We start from the raw sequence: 11,645 nt of genomic DNA on the forward strand, positions 1-11,645 counted from the left end.
AACATAGAAAATAGTAAACAGATTAAAGCCATTTATTAAATGCTGAGGCTCTTACTACAGCTGGCACATGGTATGACTAAACTATTTCTCACCTTACTTCCTGCTTTGCTCCCATCATAACTAAGGCCACTAGAGGGCGCCACCACTATAAATATAAATATGTGTTGTAATTGCTGCTTGAACAAATGACTTATGAGGGCGTTATTTTCAGGGGAGGACTGACACTGTCCTCCCCTGAAAATATGTGGTCTTTCAGGCAGCAGCACTGAGATTGGAAAGTGGCTGGCATGTGTTGATTCTGAATGGAATGTCATAGATTGGGTTTTGGTCAAATCTCTGCAGCGGAGTGACCAGACCCAAAATGTGATCAACCCAAGAAGAGAGACCAGCAACAGTAGTCATGTTTCCATTTAATTGTCGAGTTTAGTCGGGATTTGATGGCTCAGACAACATTCGGAAGTGGACTGGGGGAGGCATATAGCCACATCCTTTTAGCAGTGTGTATGTGAATGTGTCCTGGACCACATTGAAGAAGAGCCTACTCGACTGACTTCTGTGTAAGAGGAAATAGGTAGGCTACTCATTTGTGTGCACACGCAACAACAGGCTAAATGGATTTTCGAGAATGGAGTACACATGAAATACGCTGTCTGATTTCTATCTGAGCCAAATGCTACATCTACACTGCTACGTTTTGGTTTAAACACTAATATATTTGCTGCGTTTATGCCTGGCTTCCTTCCGAGCCCCTAAAACTTTAACATTTGGAAACACTGCAGCACCGTTGTGGTTTAAAAACTCCAAGGTTGCTTTGTAGTCTAGATGGGCACAAACTGAGATCTTTGGTAGCTTACATACCTTTCAGTAACAGTTCCACCTCGTCTTCACTCCAAGATAATAACTCCCTGCTGTTACTTTTTACCATTGTTGTTCTTTCTCCAAAGGATTTTCTGTATTTATTAACTCATCAACATCCATGATTTTTAAACGCAGAGTAACGTCAGACAATCTTCTTTCTTTACACGGGCACGCCCATGCCCAGTGTCTCAATGGTCATGTGATATATGTTGTCAGACGTGTTAATACGGACGCAGCTTAGTCCACTGTGTGGACGGAGATCACTTTTGTCTTAAAACGCAGCTTAAAAATGAAAAGGTAGCAGTGTAGATGTAGCCATAGAGTCAGTAGAACGGATACACAACATGATCTGACAATAATAGAAGCAGAAACATGAAATAAAGCCTGCTAATGAGCAGGAATGTTCATGCGCTTTACACTGCGACCAATCGGTGGAGCTGAATGTCCCGTGTGTGTTGCTATTCATGGTGACATGAACATTTATGTTTAAAAACTGTACATGGTCCCTTTTAAATGAATATGTCACTGCTGATGTTGTCTGGATGTATTTATTAAAGATGTCTCCACTTGTTCTTGAGGTCTTGGCAGACCAGTGACCCAGCTCTGAACAGCTCGGAATTGTTTCCCACCAAAACATGTTTTCTGTTTTTGTTTCTACTCGAGTTCCAGCAGGCAGAGTGACATCACAGTCAGTTTCTCACGCTCTTTGTCCATCCCTTCTTCCTCTGAGCTCTCCCTATCAGACCCCCACCCCTTCCCTCAGTGGGTTGTAGAGACATTGTCGGTTTTATGTCCCTTCTCTCTAAGGGGCCATCCACACAGAGATGCTTTTGAAAAAATTTGAAAACGCCACCCTCGCAGCTTCGTTTGGACAGCAAAGCCGCATACTTACGTATCGATGATGTCATCGCCACACCCCTCGACCTCTAGCCTTCAACCTCTTCTCGCGATGACGTCTCATGACAACAACAACAACACCACCTACATAAACATGCATCCGTCCTAGGGTCCGTTCCAGGAGGGAGATTTAACAAACTCTGAGTCTAACCCTGATGTCTGAGTTGATTTACCCTGAGATGGGAAACTCAGAGTTTTTGGTTCCTGAACAGCTGATTTGAGTTGGTTCAATCAACTCGGAGTAGGTTCACTCAGGGTTACGCGTGCACCACCACTATAAAAAGGCAGCATGAATGGAGCCATGATTCTACGATTCACCATGGTAACAACCACAAACAAACGTGCACAAACAGCGAGTTTGAACAACACCATGATCATTAACAGAACTATAATGTATAATCATTATTTCTTTTTAATGGCTCTCACTGGTTTGTGTCCAGGGAACACTACAAAAATGTTTTAAAAAAGTTTCAGAGCGAGTCACACTTTTCTGATGGCTCTGTATACAGTGGCTTTACTATTACAGTATGATCCGCTATCACGGTTATAAAGAAAACTGCCGTTTGCAAAAACGTAATGCGACAAAAAGAATCTGCTTGGATGTTAAAGCCTGTCCACGATGGTTGATGTTAGTGATATGAGGACGGATAAGGTATCTACATAATGGACTGGGATAAAAAATACCTCTCAAATCGGTTATGTGGAAATGAAAATAGCCTACATCTAGGCCTATAGTCGGGACTCAATCTCCCGACGTAAACTCTCTGTGAATTAATACAGCTTTTTCATCAATGGGATCGTCGACAAAAGGACATGACATTTTTGAGTTTTATAATCTGCCTAACATAAACTAATACGTTTTTTTATTCATGCAGATAACAAACTGCATTAAAATGCGCCTGATGCAGACTAAATGAATGAATGAGGAAATTAGTTTCTGTCCCTCTCAGAGGGAGAAGACCGTTCTCTTAATACATCCATGGAGGAGACTGAGAGAAACTCGAGGTTTCTTGAAGAAAACCTGCTCCCGACCAGGTTAGGTTCACAGGCTCAGTTACCATAGTAACTGACTCTGAGGACTCTTTCTGAAACGGAAAACCCAGTTTCCCTCATCTTAGGGTTAACAAACTCAAAGTTTTCACTAAACCTGAGGCCTGTACTACGAAGTAAGATCAACATGCCCGGGATCTCTTTCAGTTATCTGGCTTCACCTAACCTAACAACCGCGGTCCCCCATGAACCAAACAGACAAGGGTGAATGTAAAAAAAGTGTTTTTATATATTATGTGCATTTTTAAATATAATTACAGTAAGACAATGTAAACACAAATTAAATTACAGGACAGTATACTATAGTAGGATATATTGACATACAATGGACTTAGAAACTACAAGTACACCAATGAAAATTTAAGAAAAAGGTTATTGTAAGTGTTCATTGAGTATCTCAGCAAATTATGATCAATACATACGCTACTTGTCTATACAAGTGCTGTTTGAAGCCTTAGCACAAGTAGTGTTTCCTCCACAGATAGACCGAAGGCTCCTCTCCCTCTGCTGCTCCCACGTCCTCCTGGTTGGTCTGCCTGCTGCCTGATGTGAGCTGTGATAGAAAATGGTAACAAAGTTCATATTGACAACTGCAGCTTATAAGCTTGGGTGATTTACAATTAAAATAACTTGCTTTTAAAGTAGCCATTAGCAAATGTGTAGGCTTTAAAAACACTATGAACATTTTCCTTATGCTGACCTGCTTGCAAATGCAACATAAGACATGTAATTAGAGTTAGGATAGCCAGTCTTTGTCATAACTAGGAAAGTACAGATGAGCACAAAACTATAAAGATGAACCAGTTAAGCAGTGCTAACACTGCATTTGTACTGTATGTCAACCTCTAGTTATAATATATTACATTCACAGCTTCTACATTGTACAACTTAAAGAGCAATGTGCAGGTTGGACACCCCTATACAGCATAGTGTATATTAATGATAAACAACTATATTTTCAAAACTGGAGGAATATATAACCGCCTTAAACGATATTTTGAGATAAAATTGTAATAAAATAACTTCCGCATCTATCTATCACTGACCGGAAGTGACGTAACGCGAGGGAGTCTGGTCAAGTTCATGCTCAAATTACAATGGACGTGGATGAAGAAACCAAGCTCTCCAACGTTGGCGAGCATGCCTATGATGGCCCACAGGCCTATAATTATGAGCCTCCTAGGCGAGATAGAGGTCAGGGGGAGATTAGGGGGGAGATCAGGGGGAGGAACAATGGGCAGAAGAGAGAAGTAGAGTTGCGAACCAGTGGCGAATAGGGCAAGTGACTTGGTGAGTTACTGTGTAGTATGGTGGCTAACTCTGGTTCATCTAGGCTAGTACATTGGTGTTATACAATAAATCTGCTTTAGCAAACATACTTTCGACCTTGTTTTAGATTAAACATATATGTAGATTGTCTTAATTTAAACCAGCAACGTTTTGTCTTGTGATATTCTACAACCTAAGATTTTAACGCTCAGACAGCTGTGGAGTCCATCCAAGCCATGGATGTATTAAGAGAAGCAGGTTAGCACTAGCACATAATTGTTTTGTTGGCTAGGTGCTTGAGCGGACATTGTGAGGCTATGGCGTTGGCGGTGGACAGCCTGTGTTGTCGAGAGGTGGATGCCTACTGGGCACTAGTTGAGGGTTTAGTCCCGGCCACGGACATTACCTGCCTGACGCTCCATCCCGGCTTTGATGCCTGCTGCCTCAACCCGTTCTCGCTGCAGGTAGCATACCTCAACTTCCGGCAGGAGTATGGCCCTCTCCAAGCCAACAGACCACAGTATGTTTAGACGAGACTAATTTATAACGCTATTATATTATTATACACTTCTGTTATAGTCGTCAGTTTTCTACACAAATAACAAACTATCAAAATAATTAATGTACATACTGTAACTACTTATATATAGCCATATTCTACTGCTCTTCATACTATTCCTCCTGCACATACAGTACACTTATTCTTACGTTACCGTTTCTGCACTACAATGGTACTGTTACCACACTGCACATATCTGTCTATATGGTTCATACTGAATATCTATATTTATTCAGTTTTTCTTATAATATATTCTGTTAATACCCTGCATATATATCTATATTCTTACTACTATGTTACTCCTACTACATTGCACATATCTGTACATGTTGTTCATTACTTACTTACTTATACATATTTGATTTTGTTTCACTTCTGGTTGGACACAAACTGCATTTTGTTGTCTTTGTACTTGTACTCTGCACAATGAAAATAAAGTATAATCTAATCTAATCTAATGTGCATTATTGACGCTGAGGGATTAGCAGATTTTTAAACTCTGTTGTGCATACATACCTTTATGGAATAGAATAACTGAAAATTGTACATCAAATAAGTCTATCACTCTTGATCATATTGACTATGTTAACAGGATTATCAATATCAACATTGTACCCCTATCATTCTCTAGGCAATTCCGATACACAGTCTACAGGCAGGTGGTCCGATAAACATATGGGTTTCTGGGCAGGGAGATCAGGAATGCGATACCAGCTTGTGTTGTGGCCTCAATCAGGAGGCAGTTTCCAGAGGAAGGGAGGCAATCAATAAATATATTTTGTTTTCACAAAATGAACACAATCATAAAGTGTCTTGTTGTATAAAATGTATTCATATTTTCATTGATAGTAACTAGGAGTGTTGGGCAAGTTACTTCCAAAATGTAGTTCATTATAGATTACTAGTTATTGTCATTTCAGAGTAATTAGTTATATTACAGTCTCTGAATTGTAATGCTTTACACTACTTTTGCATTACGTTTGACTTGGCAGGTAGCTTGTGAATTTCACCACCAGATCAATAAAGTCTCATCTTTATCAACTTTAATACATCATAACAAGAGTTCTCTCAAGACACTTTACAAATAGAGTAGGTATAATTTACACTATAATTTGGAGATGTTACACAATTTACAGGGACCCAACAATTCTAGTAATTCCCCCAAGACCAAGCATTCAGTGTGACAGTGGCGAGGAAAACCTCCCTCTCAGGAAGAAACCTGGGACAGACCCAGGCTCTTGGTAGGCGGTGTCTGACGGTGCTGGTTGGGGGTGTGATGAACAGTGGCAATAATTGTCACAATAAAGATAATTGAACTACGACTATAAATAGTAGTTGCAGTAGTTCATGGTGTAGCAGGGCGTTACAGGACGTAGCAGGGAACTGCACGGCGTAGCAGGGTGTAGCAGGACCACGGCGACAGATGCAGCCATGATTTAGGGGCCACCTTAGTCCAAGGACAACTGCTAAGCGGAAAATAAAAAAATAAAAGAGTTGCACAACATCACATAGTCAGTGGTCACAACACATGCACAACCTAATACAGTCCAGTATGACATGTCTTCTTCCTACCATTAGAAGTAATTTGTAAATGTTTATGTGTCATATACAACTAATGATAGATGCAAGTTACACTACCTGATGAGCTTTGCAGACATCTGATGTTGCACTGCGACCCACGACGAAGCACTAATGGCCCAGGATCCTGTAGAGAGAAGCCCTCTGTCAGGTGCATCTATCCCTTCATTACTGGCTGCACGCTCTGCCAAAATCTGAAAAATCACTCACAAAAATAGGATACAAGCTTAGTTACCAACTGGATCAGTAATAATAAAAAAAGAGAAATAAAACCAAAGCAGCTCTGACGTGTCAAAACCTCTAGTGGCAAAATCTAGGAGATTTCAGCATATTGATTAATATATCAATTTGGACTTTGTAAATTACCAGAGAGTAGCCTACTGGGATACAAAATTGTGCGGGAGAACGGTCTGAATTGAAATGCAGGGGAAACTGGAGTTTTGTGCTAGCTAGCTGCCTGCCAACAGTTCATAGCTAGCTTAATAAAATGCGGGGGAAACAGGGTGTTTGTGCTAGCTAGCTAGCTAGCCGCCTGCCAACAGCTCATAGCTAGCTTAATAAAACGCGGGGGAAACAAGGGTGTTTGGGCTAGTTAGCTGCCAACAGCTCATAGCTAGCTTAATGCAAACTGCATTGATTTCAAGGCAGACAATTACGAAAACCTGTTCTAAAGCTCAGTCTCTCCCTCCCTCTCTCTGTATACTGAAGCCCTGATGCTAGGAATTTGCAGTCAGCGCATTTTTAATCCAGATGAGGGAATGATTTCAGACGCAATTTTAGCTACTCCTGTCATCAAATCATCAGCTACCAAATGTTTGCTAATGCAATAGCCAAGCTAACATGTATGTTACTAGTTAGATGGTGGATTGCCCAATACATATACACTCAAATCATTAGACTAAAACATTACGAAATCAGCCAAATTAAGAGTTACAAGAATTAAAAGTAAGACTTACTCTGCTAGGAGCTCTTTTTCGGTGCATGGAATTTCTGCAAGTGCTAGCACTTGGTCCTCCAGTCTTGCCCACGCCAGATTCAAGTGAAAGCCTTGATGGTGGTGGACTTGATTCCATTGAGTGCATCGAGGGAACAGCATCGGTAATCAGCCTCACATGGTCCTTACTCCAAAATCCCATCCGAGACTCCAACAAATCTCCAGGTCTATAACTCTCCTAGTCTATAACTCTCCGGAGTGAAATGAGCGCCACAAACGGCCGAGTGTGTGGTGACAGACGCGGCAGTGAAGTCTGCTCACTTCACTTTCACAAAACGCACCCAAAAACGAAAAACCTTGCTTTTCCTACAAGGGAAATTATGTACACGATTTCCTGACAGGCTGGACTTTGTGCAACCAGCACAAACACAATAATTTACCATTATGACTTACATAAACTTTCTCTATAGCTCTCTCTCTCTCACCACTACATATGCCTACATCATATGACGCGTTGCTAGCGGAAAAGGCTATTTCAGAGCCTAGCTTAAAAATGGGCATCCTTTCATCAAAATTTCTGCTTTAGGGTTTGTGTAACATAGCAATTTCTACTTATGTGTTTTTAAAAGACCTCTTCAGACAACATTAAGTAACCTGCACATTGCTCTTTAACCAATATTAGCATTGTGTATTATCAGGCCAATAGCAACCACAACAATTTGTAGTTAGCTGGATAATATTTTTTCCTAATAGACCATATAGCTACGTTACTGCCCTAGCTAACGTTACCTGGGAGAGCATCGTAGCTCTGCTCGGGTCCTGCAGGTCTCTACAGAGAGAAGACAATAATTAATACGGCTCCATTGAGTAAGGCCTTACGAAGAATACATGATTCCCATGGCAAATTAGCTCAGTAACGTTGCTGGCTACAAGTTTTAGATAACGTTAGCAGTTAGCTAGCTAGCTAACGTTAAATGCTAACTTAAACAGCTTTACTAGCTAGCTAGTAACTTAACACAACGAAAAACAAACTTCTAGTAACCATGCTTGCAACGTATATCACAGATAATATATATGATCAATACTTACAATTTATTAATCTTGTAGGAATCCGCTGTGGAGTGGCTTGTGTGTCCTCCAGACCAGACTCTTGAGTCTCTAACGTTAGTTTACCTGCACTGAGGCTGAGCTGTCACTCAAACTTTCCCTTAACACTCATTAGCCAATGGGGACGCACCCCTGTAAGACCCGCCTACGCGAGAGCTTTGAGTCAGAATTGCAAACAAAGAATCTGGAAGCGCAAACGAGAAAGCTGGGAGCAAAACTGCAAACGTGATGGAGAGAGCAAAAGACTGATCATTGAGAAAGAAGCAGAGGGAACTGTAAACAAAAGGACATAATATCAAACAAATATAAGACCAATAGTTTATGACTACACAAATGTTTTGTTTGCAAGTTTTAAGTTTTACCTTTGAGGTGACACTTTTTTTGCTTGAGTTAGTGTTTTTTGTTTGATACTTGAGAAGTTTTGCTTGGATTTAAAGACACAAAAATAATCCCATATCTTACGGAAAACCAAAAACCTGAACAGTAGAAGTGAATCATACAGTCACTACAATGCCAGCAACACTGTGAAATATGTAGTGGCAATTTCTCCCTCTGGAATAATCATGTTCATTTCAGATGCTTATGGTGCCAAATGCAGTGACAGGTACATAACACAGAACTCTGGGTTTCTGGACTATTTGCGTGCTGGAGATGAGGTGATGGGTGATCGTTGTTTCACAGTTAGGGACTTGCTGGAGGAGCGTAGAGTGAACTTAATCATTCCAGCATTTACACGCAGCTGACCAATGAGGAGGTCACTCATACACGGCGCATTGCTCACGCCCGCATTCATGTTGAACGTGCAATTAGGCGTCTTAAGGTGTACAGGATTCTTTCTCAAACAGTGCCAATCAACTTGGTCCCAAAAATTGATAAAATAATCAAGATCTGTGAGGGTCTAGTGAATTTAAGAGGTGAGCTTATGTGTGAAAAGTGAAAAAGTAACGCTTTTTGGTGCAATGTTTTGCTTCGTTTTGGCCGATTTCCAAACGAATCCAACGCACTGCCTGAAAACGCACTTTTTTGAAACCTGGTCCCAGGGTGAAAAAAATTTGAAAACGCCAAACCCCTCCACCTCTTATCCCGCGACGATGTCTAATAACAACAACAATGGCGGACTACATGCTTGTGTTCCTGCTGGAGATATTGAGCCCTAAAGTGTTGTGAATAATGTGTGTCTAGTGAAAATAAACAAATGACTGCAATCACTTTGAGAAATCTCTTTTATTAAAAAGTAAAAGTAAAGTTTTTAAACTGTGCAAATATATCATAAAGGTCACTCCACATCGTCTTTAGTCGGTCCCCTCTGTGGCTGTCCAGCTTGGCCTAGAATTAAGCAGAGCAGAACATTACTATTGGGCAAGTTAAGGCCAAATTCATGTTGTGAATTATGTACTGAAGCAGCACACCTACATAAACATGCATCCGTCCTAATGTCCACAACAACACAGCACTGTAGCATATAGCTAAGCTTGAAATCATGAGCATACCTGGAGCAAATCCCGGCACTGCTTCAAAACTGCAGGAGGAAGACAGTCAAGAGATTCTGTTGAAATTGGGCATCTTCTCTCCACCAGGTCACCCGTCTCTATGCTTGAATCGATGGAGCATGTAGCAGGCGACCCACACCAGATCTCCTGGCAAAGCTCATAAAATAGCATAACCACCCGTCCTTGGCCACTTCAACGTCCTGTGTCCACGGCCCGTCTGTATTTGCCACAAATAGTTTTTAGCTTTGTGGTCACCTAGGCTTTCAAAAGTGCTGTGGCCTCATGAGGAGAGTCCTCTGTTGCCTCCGTTGGACACTGTGCCCAAGACGCGTTTGTCAAGTCCATATATTTTGACTGGCACAACTCCCAGTCAACATTTTCTTGTGTTTTGGTTTCTTCTTCTACTGTCTGTTTGTATACAGCACGCAATCTTATCATAGACAGTATATAAGAATGGACCAACAGATCCCGTTGCTCTGGACGGAGATCAGTGAAGGCTATTAGAAGCACTTTTCCGGTGATCGCCAGCTTTACTGCGCAGCCTCCAACTGAGAGAGACAACGTAAATGTGACGTGAGCAACGTGTCTGAAAGTTGTAAGTCTTCTGGTAGCTGTGTCAAGAGAAATCTCAATCATTCCCAATCTTACAGAGACGGAGAGTGTAGGTATATGTAAGGAGATAACATGGGCACAGGCTAATTATTGCTAACTAAAATGCTAAAATTACATTAGTAATTAAACCTAAACAGCTCATGTAAGTCGAAACTGCCTGGGAGCTTCTCCTGTACTATACGGTAATTCCTCTACTATGTGACACAATTGTTAGCCTATATTTACAAAAACGTCTGCTACGGAGCCATAACGTGAGATACAAGGTAATGGAGCCTTTTATACATTCTCGTGTTTCTTTAGAACTAAACAATGGACAAATAGTCTTTAAATGCTTCAGATGTAAAGTTATTCGATGTCAAAGTGACGTCAAAATGAATGCTAGTCAGTGGAATGCTAACGGGAGGTGATCTCTTTGTAGCGTCAAAATGGCACCATAGGAGGTTCAAGTTCTGAAGCGAAGATTACCCCCTTAAATCTTATGCACATGCTCCGCCTCTTCTTCTCCGTTTTTGAATTTCTGTAGCAGAAACAGCGCCACCTATAGGCCTGGAATATGAAGTAGTGTGTTGAGTCATTTACAGATGGATCCGTTTGGACGCAAGTATTCTTGAAACGATGCCCAGGAAGACGGGGAAAAAAAAGATTGTTTTGGTACATGTGGACGTGGCCTAAATCTCAGTTTAACACGTGAATGTAGCAGCAGGATTTCTTGACATCACAGCTGGAGCCAATCAGAGTCCAATATGACACTAGAAGTAAAGACATCTTGTGTCAAGCAGTTCAACTTTTGAAATGAATAATATTTGTATATGATGGTGAAGAACACATGGAAAAAAATGTTCTTCACACACACACTTCCAAACGTTCAGAAATAGACCATCAGAAGCTCAGTGACAGAGCTCTGGACAGACAGCAACTGAGGGAGGGAGGGAGGGAGAGAGAGAGAGAGAGAGAGAGAAAGAGATACTGCTGAAAGAGGAGTATGCTTGGGAATGAATGGTATGAGATTTGGATGTGACCAGCCCACCACCAGCTGTGCATGTTGTCCCAGACACACACACACACACACACACACACACACACACACACACACGCCCTGACTAGACCCTGTTACACATTAACACTGCAGTAAAACAGGATTAAAAGGAGACTGAAATCTCTCCAACTGCTGCTAACATCAGGCTAGTCTATATTCACGAATTCAGAATTTTTCCATTGCCACCGGAAAATCTGCTGGATTTTAATCTTTTTTGCCGGATGTCTGTCATCTTCCTCTTAATTTGTGTTGGCG

The sequence above is a fragment of the Perca flavescens genome, chromosome 19 (genome assembly GCF_004354835.1).
Source record: "Perca flavescens isolate YP-PL-M2 chromosome 19, PFLA_1.0, whole genome shotgun sequence".
In the NCBI taxonomy this organism is placed as follows: domain Eukaryota; kingdom Metazoa; phylum Chordata; class Actinopteri; order Perciformes; family Percidae; genus Perca; species Perca flavescens.